The 11,216-nt window shown below is 40.6% G+C and overlaps 1 protein-coding gene across 2 annotated transcripts in view; it reads left to right on the plus strand.

Moving 5' to 3' along the window:
* Positions 1 to 10,170: 10,170 nt before the first annotated feature.
* Positions 10,171 to 11,216, plus strand: part of Ccnj (cyclin J) — an 18,943-nt gene continuing 17,897 nt past the window's right edge. For both annotated transcript variants that reach the window (XM_005407563.2, XM_005407565.2), the window contains exon 1: positions 10,171 to 11,192. The gene's annotated coding sequence lies outside the window, so the exon portion shown is untranslated. The remainder of the gene's footprint in view (positions 11,193 to 11,216) is intronic.

Raw genomic sequence — 11,216 nt, forward strand, 5'->3', positions numbered from 1 at the left:
TAATGTTTTTAACTCTTCAGGAAAATACCCTGAAGGGGAATAGTTGGGGCAAATGGGACCCTAGTTTTTTGAGGAATCTCCACACTGATTTCCACAGTGGTTGCACAAGTCTACACTCCCCCCAACAGTAGAAAAAGGTGATTGTATTTTTTGTGTATGTATTTTTAAAAAGCAGGTTTTTCTTTTCTTTTTTGCTTCCATCCCTGTGCCACTGTTCTCCCCTCTTCCACCCACATTTATTTCACTTCTTTCATCCCTTCACTAACCAGCATTCTCAAATACTCATATGAGAATACTTACATACATATACATGCACATGTATGCATGAGATCATGTTCTATATATTGCTTTTATCCTTCAAAAGTAGTAAAACTCACCCAAGTGAACTAATTTCATGGGCTGCACAGCATTCTATGTGATCAAAACCATTATGTACATTTGGAGCAGCTTATGCAACATGCAACACAAAGTTTATGGGCAAGGACTCCTGGAGTTGTGTAACATGAAGTAACCCTGGTTGTGAATGTTACTGTATTTCTTATAGTTTATTCAAGTATTCCAGAAATAAGCTCATAATTAAAGTTGGAAATTTCAACATTCCTCTCTCAATAATGGAATGTCTGTGTTTGCTTCATGTATTTTGAAGCTCATTTGTTCAGTGCATGTTCCAGTTAAGTTTAATTATCAAATTGACTAGGTTAAGAGACTCCCAAGAGGTGACTGGATTATGGGTCTCCATACTTAAGGGTGAATTAATCTGCTGATGTTCATAACTGAAATGTGTTGTCAGGTAGGCCTCAGTTGCAGCATGTGGGTCACTGAATGCTTACATTGGGAGGGGATATTTCTTGCTGGTGCTCTACTGTAGAGCACCACAAAAGTGCAAGCTGGCAGTACTTTGGTTCAGGCTGTGAAGGGTAGGGCATGCAGGAGGCAGTGGGTTCTGTATCAACAGAACTCTACGCAACACCACCTCCTAATAATCCAATGTAAATAACTTTTGTAGCCAAGGGCACTGCATGTTGGTGTAAATTACTTATATAACAAAGGTTGTTACTAGCACATGGCTACTATTGTGTATTTTCATATAAATGCAGACTGCCAGGAGACTGACCAAAGGACTGCTGCAAGAATTGGCTGGGTAGGGGGCTAATGACTGCTGCGAATGTACAGTGACTGGGGCCCCAAGATAGGCTGAACAGATGGACTGTAGCTAACAGCTGAATTAAAATTTCTTTTTAATTATGTTATACATACAGTCTACACGAAATTTGTTTTTTGGAGACAGGTCTTGCTGTGTTGCCCAGGCTGGCCTTGAAGTCAGAGCCCTGAGTAGCTAGGACCACAGACATGCATTAGCGTGTATAGTGCCACTTCTGCCACTTCAAGTGGAAATGTAGAAATATTACCGCAGATAGACTCCTTTGCCGTTCTGCCTTTATAGTGTAGTTGTCACACATTGTATCCGCTGTAATGTACACTGAAAACATAAGAAGACAATGTTAATATATTTGCTTTCAGCCATCAAATATATTTTAAAGGACTCAAGGAGAGAGTAATATTTACTGATATTTACCATTTTGTTCTTCCTTCATTCCTGATATGCTAGTTTCCTTCAAGTATCGTTTTCCTTCTGCTCAAAAAGTATTCTTTAACAGTTCTTTCTGAGCAAGTTTGCTGGCAGAAAATTCTCTTTCATTGTCCTTCATCTGTGAATGTCTTTACTTCTACTTCATTTCTGAATAATATTTTTGCAGGGTATGGATTTCTACGAGACAGATCTTTTCTTTCAATGCAGAAAATTTTGTTCCACTTCTCTCTGGTCTCCTTGGTTTCTAATGAGAAATCTGCCATCCTTTGAATCTTTCATTGTTCTACCCTGTAAATAATATTTTGTGTCTTTCTGGTTCTTCTCAAGAATTTTTCTTTTCCTCTAATTTTTAAAAGTTTTATTATGATGTGTGTGGACAGGGATTCCTTTGGGCTTATCCTCATTAGCATAATTTAAACTTCTTGAATCTATATCTGTTTTCCTAAATTGGAATTTTCAGCTATTATTTTCCCAAATATTTTTCTATGCCATCATACTCTTTCATCTTTTGTTCAAAGATTCCAAGAAGACAAACATTAGACTATTAGATGTTATTCCCCAAATCTCTATTCATTTATTTCTTTTTTCCAGATAGTTTTATTTCTCTTCATATATTTTCAAGTTTAATATTTACTCAGTCATCTTCATTCTACTACTGAGCCCATCCAGTGATTTTTAAATTTTTGGGGGGTTTTCTATTTCAGCTGTAAAATCTACATATGATTCTCCTTTATATATTGTTTTTTTTCTGAAATTTTTTTCCCACTCATTTCCTGAAAGTTTGCTTTTCTTGAAGCATTGCTGTAATAACTTTTAAACTCTCATCAGGTAATTCTTTGTCATCTTATGTTAGTGTATGTTGTCTTCCTATGAGAGTTGAGATTTGTTATTTTTATCCATATTCAGAGTAACTTTGGATCATAAACTAGACAACTTGAATATAAGGAGCAGGTTTGCTAGCAGCAAATTTTCTTTTGTTCTCCTTTCCTAGGAAATCTATCTTTTATAAATATTATGAAAAACATTTTTTGTTGTAACCAAGAATCAATATACTTGGGTTCAGCCTAGAAGTTCTGACTAATCTGTGGGTTGTAGTTTCAATGTCAGTTCCATTTTCAAAGTATTTAGTGCTACTCAGTTCTATCAAATGTGTGCTGTGTAGTGGCTACTATCACTTTAAATGTTGCATGTCTTCCACAGACCCCTATTAAATAAAGGCTTGGTCTCCAAGGTGGTGCTATTGGGAGGTACTATGGACCTTTAAGAGTTGGACCTCATTAGAGGTCCTTAGGTTGCAGAGGATATCCTTGAAGGGGTAGCTCGGACCTTGGTCACTTTCTCTCTGTTCTAGTTTGAGTAACCACCATTTTCCCCCTACATGTGCTTCCACCATGATATACTGCCACCCATTACTCTCATCAGAAGCCAAACCATTTGGGTTGCCCAATCTTGGACTTTGAACCTTCAAAACTGCAAGCTAAATAAACTTCTATTTATAAGAAGCCTGGGAGAGGTATTTCATTTAGTAATGAATAATGGACTAATACAGTAGCCAGCCTGAGATCTGGGCAGTTCTCAAAGTTTTTGGTCTTTTCAGAGTGGACCTGTGTAGGCACAACTAAAAGTCAAGCTCATCTGTTTTAAAAACTTCATGAGATTAGTTTCCAAAGCTCCTTTTCCCTCTTTACAATCTCCCGGTGGTTTTCAGTTTGCTGGCCTCACTGTTTTGGTTCTCCAGCCATCAGCTGAGAACTTCAGCTATAACTCTGTGCCACGCATTTGCCATTATTATACCTACATCAAGAGTGAAAAGGAGGAAAATGCAACTATAACCGCTCTGATCAGATAGGAAGCTGCCTTCTTTGTTTTTTAGGCACCAGTACACTCCTATTATCGCTGTTGTGCTAATACCATTATTTCTACTACAGGGTTGACCATGGGCTAGAAAAGCAGAGAAAGGAGAAGAGAGGAGAGGGGATGGAAAGAGAGGGAAGGGGAGGGGACTCAAGAGCAAGGCAGCCAGACAGGTATTTCCTCATACTTCCTGAGCATCAGGAGACTGTTTTCCAGATCCTCATGACCAAATAAGTTTTCCTGCTATCCTCTTTTTTCCCTTGAAACAGGGAGAAATAATCATGGGGACAAAGGACAGATGCACTCTTGGGCTTTAATTAAAGGCCTAAAACTGTTAAAAAATATTTGTTCTTTCCTATCCTCTCACTCTCACAGCCTGATCAACCTCAAGAACCAGGTGCATCATTAAAGCTAGGATATCTTTGCCATAGCATATCCAAGAATAAATTAGATGAGAAAATAAAACTTGGAGATTGTCACAGAAGGACAAAGGGGGAAAAAAAAAAAAGAAACCTTCTGGGCCCTTAGGCTATACTCATTAACTGATTTGTTTTCTTCTGAGACAAGGAATTAAAAGCTGCTCTTGCTTTTAAAAAGTGACTCTTGGATCTACAGTTACCCCATGGGTAACTAAAAACAGAACTAAGTTTTATATCTGTACTAGTCACTTTCCACTGCTCAGACAAAATACACAACACCTGTAACTCCAAAAAGGAAAGGTTTATTTAGCTTGCAGTTTCCAGTGGGTTCAGTGCAAAGCCAACTGCCTCCAAGTCAGAAACATCTGGTGGAAGGGTGTGATGATAAAAAAGCTGCTCATTCTATGGCAGCCAAAAAGCGGAGAGAAAAGGGAGAACTAGGGCAAGAATACACTTTTCTAAATCATGCCCAGTAACCCACCTTCAAACATGCTACACCTCCTAACAATGTCAGTTATGACACTGATGGGTACAGTGTCCTCATGATCCAGTCACCATCCAAAAACATAAGACTTTGGGGGAACATTTTAGAACTAAACAATAATGTTTCCTCCTGGCCCCTTAAAGGCCTTTGTTTATCTCATTATGTAAAATGCATTTGGTCCATCTCCAAGAGTTGTCAAAGTCCTGAAAATTCCACGTCCAAAGTCTCCTCTGACACTCAAGGCAAATATTTAGCTGTAAGTCTGTACAAAAATCAAAACAAAAGTTAAATACTTCTAACATACAATGATAAAGGGTAAACAGTCCCATTCCATAAGGATAAACTAGAGGAATAGAAAAGAATGGGTCCAAAGCATGACCGAAACCTAACAAGGAGAACATTAAATTCTGAAGCACCATGTCTAGTACCCTGGACAGATTGTGATAAGATATAAGCTCCAAAGCTCCAGGGCTGCTTGGGCAGCCCTGCCACTATGGGATTGCTGGTGCAGCCCACATGGTCTGTCTCTTGTGTGGACTCCACTCATTGATTGTGGTTTTCCTCATCAGATGTTCCATGTTCTTGGCATCTCCAACTTCCTGGGATCTCCACTACACTTTCATCCTCACTCTCACTGCCTTCTCAGGATCATACTGCCTATCTCCCAGGCCTTCTTCTAAAATCTGGGTGGATACCTCCATAACCCCATAACTTTTATATTTTGTGTGCCTGAGAAACCAATACCAGGTGGAGTATGGCAAAGTCTACCACCAGTGGGAGAAGTAGCCAGGTCTTCTTGTACCAATGCTGCAGCAACCTCTGAGTGCCTGAATAGCTGAGCACAGTGAAATGAATCCCAAAGAACCAATTGCATAGGTGGCCCTTCTACAGCAGGGGGCCTAAGGACTCTTTTCCCAAATATAGTGTACCTCAGTTCATAAACTCAATTGTCTCCACAATTCTGGTCACAAACCAAACTGGTTAAGAACTGAATCAAATTTCCCCATAAGGTCAACATGAACCTAACCACTGAATTTGATTGGATTCTCATCCAGCTCGGTTTGTGACCAGAATCATGGAAAGAATCAAATGTATGAACTGAGGTACCACAGTAAAAGGTTTACACTTTTCCACTTCTGAGCCTGTAATAGATGGGGTTTTGCTGATTCCTGAGATGTCTTCAAGCCATCTTTTCTATTAGCCTGATGAGATTACTTGGTTTCTTTTTAATGTTAATCTTTTCAGTAACGATGCTGTCTTTGCCCTAATTTTATAGGCATTTCCTTCCTGGCAAAACTGGAAATATTTTATATCTTTTGGCTCTGTCTTTTGCTCCTAGTTCTCACCTAGTTAATCTGAATAAAAGCAACAGCTGAATCCATGCCACAACCTGAGTGTTGGGTTGCCTTGAAATTTCTTCCACTAGATCAATTAGTTCACTGCCCTCAATCTCAGTCTCCTGCAAAGTCAGGACATGGATGAATTTAAGACAATTTATCTGCCAGCCTATGATACATATGGTCTCTGGCCCAACTGCCAATGGAATCCTTGTTCCCAACTGAAACCTCCTGAGTGTGGCCTTTACTGTCCAGGTTCTTATCCCCACTCTGGTCTTCTGAGCTCTGACCAGAATCTCTCATCAATCCTTTACTTATAGCAGTCAAAGCCTTTTCTAAATCATTCCAAACTCTTCCCTCAAACCAATTCCAAAAGCTTTGAAACCACATGGTCAAATACAGTCACATCAATGACCCCACTTCTCTGGTATTAGTCACTTTCTTGTCACTAGGACAAAAGGCCCAACACCCACAATTTAAAGGAAAAGTTTATTTGGCTTGCATTTTCCAGTGGGTTCAGTCCAAAATGAGCTGGCTCTAAGGCAGGAACACACAGTGGAAGGGTATGGCAGAGGAACGCTGCTCATCCCATGGCATCCAGGAAGCAAAAAGAGAAGGCAGGAGCTGGGGACAAAAATAAGAATACACTTTTCCAGGTCATGCCCCAGTGATGTACCTTTAACCAGGTTCCATCTCTTAACAGCAAGTCAGCTATGAATTCATCAGGAGACTAATCCACACTGATGAGTATATACCCCTCATGATGCAATCACCTTTCAAACACTTTTGGGGAGTCATTTTAGATCTAAACCATAAAGGCATCTCTGCCTTCATGTTATATCTCCTTTTCAACCTTAAAACTTTCAATCAGATTCCTTCTTAGCTCTCCATGTAGGCATGTTAATCACTTAAGGAGTATCAGTCTAAACCTGATAATCAATGCCTCAAGTTCACCTAACCTATTTTGTCCTCCTTCAAAACTGAGGACACCAAGATAAGAGATTTGCGTTGATATTCAACTGCCAATTTTTGTAATATCTGCCCTAAACCATGTAGAATGGACACCTCAAAGTCTCCAGTCACTGCCCTAAACTTGTAGTTGCCTTGGATTTCCACACATCCTTCACAGAACTAAGGCTACCTTCTACCAAAGGAGAGCAATCACCTCGTAGGAATCAAATTGCCCTCTCAGGTGATGAAGATTTCTCCAGAGTCACGTTGCAAAACCAGAACCAAATGATCAATTAGACCCTAGCACACCTCATAAACTCCATATAAACTTGTCCTTTTCCTTTGTTTCCTTTGCAGGCTAATCTTCTTCATCAGAGTTGCATGATGTTCAACTTTTCTTCTCCTCATGCTGAAGTCCCACATTTCTCTCCTTCTCAAAGCTTTTGCCTGTAAACCCAGGTTTTTTGCTTCAGTTTTAATTTCCATTATCACCGAAGTAAACTCCCACATGCAGTCTGCCATCATCCTAGTGGACATTTCTGGATTTTGGACTGCCTGAGTCCAAGCTGGAGATGCTAGAAGAATGGGTAAACTTAAATTTAGTAATACTTTAAATCATAGTTTTCCCCAATCACCTGCTACTATTTACTTCTCATTGTCTTCAAATAGGAACTCCATGCAGCCTGTCCAAGACTGTTTTACAACTGCATTTGGGGGGCGAGACGGGGTAAGATTTGCTTAATCATTGTAAGTTTTCCTCATAGATACAGAATTAATAGAATGTGTGTATGTGTATATGTGTGCAATACAAGTGTAGAGATGCAGATATAAAAATTAGCTTATGATCATGGAAGCTGAGAAGTATCAAAATCTGCTAGAGAGCATGAGAGGCCACAGGTTGTTCCAGTCGGAAAGCCAGCAGACTCAAAGGCAAAAAACCTACGTTTCAGTAGGTTCATTTCTTTATAGGTTGTTAGTGAGTCTGAAGGCCAGAAAAGACAATATTCCAGCTCAAAGAAGTTAAACAAAAGGAATTCCCTCTTTTGAGGGATATTCAATTTTTTAATTCTGTTCAGGCTTTTAACTGATGAGGACCGCCCAAGTTAAAAAGGGCAATCTCCTTTATTTCAGTCTACCAATTCATATGTTAATCTTATCTAAAATCTCCCTCACAGATATAACCAGGATAACATTTGACTAAATATTCAGCCATTCAGTGGGCCAGTGAAGTGGACACACAAAAATATATCTTTCTTATCCCGAAATAGGTACTTATGTTCCATGTTCAGTTTTGGAATACCTTCTGGTAAACTACAGATTATAAATATCTACATATTCTGGCACCTAATTTTGAAAATACCTTACAAGTATCCTTAACATTCTACATCATTCTAAAATGGTTTGAAAATGTGATCTACAAACTCTTCATATCAAGCTCATAACAGATTTGATTCACCTTTTTATGACCGCTCTAGCTTCTAGGCATCAAATATTTTATAGAAGTACTGGAAGATTGCCAATAAAACCAACTAAGAACCTATTGTACACGTCCATGTGAGAGATGATATACTTTAAGCAAGTATGTTATAGTGATAGATATGAATAGTTGCAGTGAGTTGAGTAGTACAGATCACAACAAATCAAGAACCAGACCCCAGGGGTTTGGAGCCCATTTGCCTCCAGTAGAAAGTAATGTGGTCATTGGAAGGAATACTGGATGTGCTTTTATGGAATAGTTACCAGAATATTTTTGTAGGGGAAAACAAGGTACACAACAGAGTGTATAACTTGCTACCATTTGTGCCTAAAATGGGGTAGTAGGTTTTTATATACATGCATGATTAGTAGGACCCGGATATCTCTGAAAGGGTACAACAGAAAAGCAATAGTGGTGCCTGTGGGAAAAACTAGGATCAGGCAAGTGAGGGAGATTTGCTAGTCATTGTTTTTCTTCCAGTATCAGGAATCAAACTCACGACCTTGCGCTTGCCAGGCAGGCACTTTTGCCACTGAGCTAAATCCCCAGCCCCTTTGCTAGTCATTGTATAGATTTCTCTGTTGTTTGAATGTTTTGCCTTTTGCATGCATCCACTTTAAAATTTTTAATTTAAAATCAGTGGCTTTCCACTGTCTAAAGTTCAGTGAGTTACAAGAGCTCTCTAGAGAATGTGGGCCTATCCTCGCCTCTTGTCAGACCCACTTGTAAGTTAGCTATGTGGCACCTTAGGCACTGTGGTTGTCATTCTCTGCTCTTTATGCAGATTTCTACCTTTTTCACTTTTATCCTTTTATGCTTTTGCTAATCATTGCTTCTTAAATTTGGAATGTCTTTCGTATCTCCTTTTCACTCATATAAATTGGCCTCCATTTTCATTCTAAACATGCTTTCTGCTTAGAATCTGTGCATTTGCAATTTCCTCTGCCTGAAATGCATGCTCCCTTACTTCCCTCCCTACTTTGCATGCCTCACCTTATTATAAAACAATAGCCACCCAAAATCACTTTCTGGCCTTTTCCTGTTTGTTTTTCTTCACAGCACTTGTCACTTTGTGCACATGCTTTTTGTTGTTCATTTATTTCTGTCTTCCTAATAAAACTCTATAAAAAAAACCTTTATTTTATTTAGGAATTAAGTTAATCCCTTGTGTTCAATTTGTGCTAAATGCACTAACAAATCATAATCAACCTGAAATTTGCACATTTAAGGATGTGTCATTTAAGACACATTAGGACACAAAGACATTAACCTATAAAAGAAATGAACACTGAAGAGTTTTGTTGTTGTTTTTGGTCTGTACGGGGGTGGAAATTGAATTCAGGGCCTTCAAATTCCAGCCCTTTTTAAATTTTTTAAATTTCGAAATAGCGCCTCACAGAGCTGTTAAATTGTCCAGGCTAGGTTCAAACATGTGATCTTCTTGCCTCAATCTCCAAGCACTGGTATTTAAGGTATTTGTCACCATACCTGGCTAAAGTTTTCATATGAGGCAAATTCAGAATATACCATAAGGGTAATTTCTGAGCAAATATCTCTCAGTGAACATCTTCAAAGTAGAAACCACTAGGACAACCTAATTATTACACTGATGATTATTATCTGTGACCTATTTTTCTGAAAGGTTTCTTCAGGAGGCCCTAAGTAACTTGAAGCCAAATTAGTGTCATGAAGTTGCTTAATAATCATGAATTGGAAACTGAAGAGCAGATACTATTTAAACGCTCTGGAGCTCTTAGCCTAATACCTCCATCTTCTTTCTAGGGAAACCCTGTATCTGAGATAGGCCAGGCAGCCTTTCTTTGGATATTGGGGTTCTGTCAACTACTGCTTCTAAATTTACCTTTTCTTGTCATTGGTTCCTGTAGACTGGGTCTTTTGAGCATATGCATTATTAACAGATGAGCCATGGCTCATGTTCACGTCTGCTGGCATTCTGATTCACATAACAGGATTTCATCACTTTGTGGTAGCCCTTTACCATCCTACCTCTTTTTGGACAAAGAACTCAAAGTAAAGCGAGTGGGGTTCCATGATTTATTTTTTAATAAAGAAGGTGATCAACAGTTTCAAAAAGTGGGGACCTCTGTCCTAGGCCGACCATCTACTTTTTTTGTGATAGTCCACCAAACATGTTAAAATAATATTGACTAGGTTTCTGCTCATCACATTTCAGCTTTAACACCACCATAATTAATGGTGGAGCGCTTCCACAGTTTTGTAGTTTTCTGATTTATTGCCACAGATTGTTAATTAACCTCCACTATAGATTTGACAAGCTAGGTTACTAATTCCCTTCAGTCAGAGCTCTTGGGAATCACTAAAGCAACGGAAATGGGAATTAATTGGGTTTCTAGAAGAGGAATGGATTTTGAGGTGGAATTTGGAGCAGAATTTCACAGAGAAAGCGCCTCAGGGCTTGCAAATCAGCTAAAGCACAGTTGGAGGTCTTGATGATTCCACGGAACAGCGCCTAGAACGGATGGGGTTGCTGCAATGTGCGATAAGGCAGACCTAATCGTGCAGTGAGGGTTTTATTCGCCAAGCCAAGGCGTCAGAACTTTCCCCGCCGGCACCACGGAGCCTTCCAAGGTTCTCAGCAGGTGAGCGGACCAACCAGATTGGCAACCTAGAGATCCACTTTTAAAGTTCCTCTGGCGCGCCCTTGCAACACGCGCCCGCTTCCAGCCCGCGCCCACCCACAGGCCAGCTTAGCGGTAGGTGGTGACGGGGTCCCCCGGGCTGCAGCGCGAGGTCCCACCGCGCCGCCTGGTACACTGCTCTGGGCGCCGAACCTGGGCGCGACCTGGCCGCCGATTGGACGGCTCGGGGCGACCCCGCTGTATCGCGAGACGAGATTGGCAGCGCGGGGCCGCAAGTGCCCCCGCGCTGGCTTTGTACGCGGAGCCGCCTGCCGGTTCTTTAACAATGGGCGGCGCGGGCGCCCCGGCGCAGGGCTGCAGCTGAGGCCAGTGCTTTGCAACCCGCGGTCCGCAGCATGAGTGGGGCCGGCACACCGCGCGCGCCGGCGGGGCTGTGGCTGTGACGGCCGCGGTTCCGGGTAAGGCAGCCGCCGTGCACCGGG

Source organism: Chinchilla lanigera, unplaced genomic scaffold (genome assembly GCF_000276665.1).
Source record: "Chinchilla lanigera isolate Chin_1 unplaced genomic scaffold, ChiLan1.0 scaffold00106, whole genome shotgun sequence".
Classification (NCBI taxonomy): Eukaryota; Metazoa; Chordata; class Mammalia; order Rodentia; family Chinchillidae; genus Chinchilla; species Chinchilla lanigera.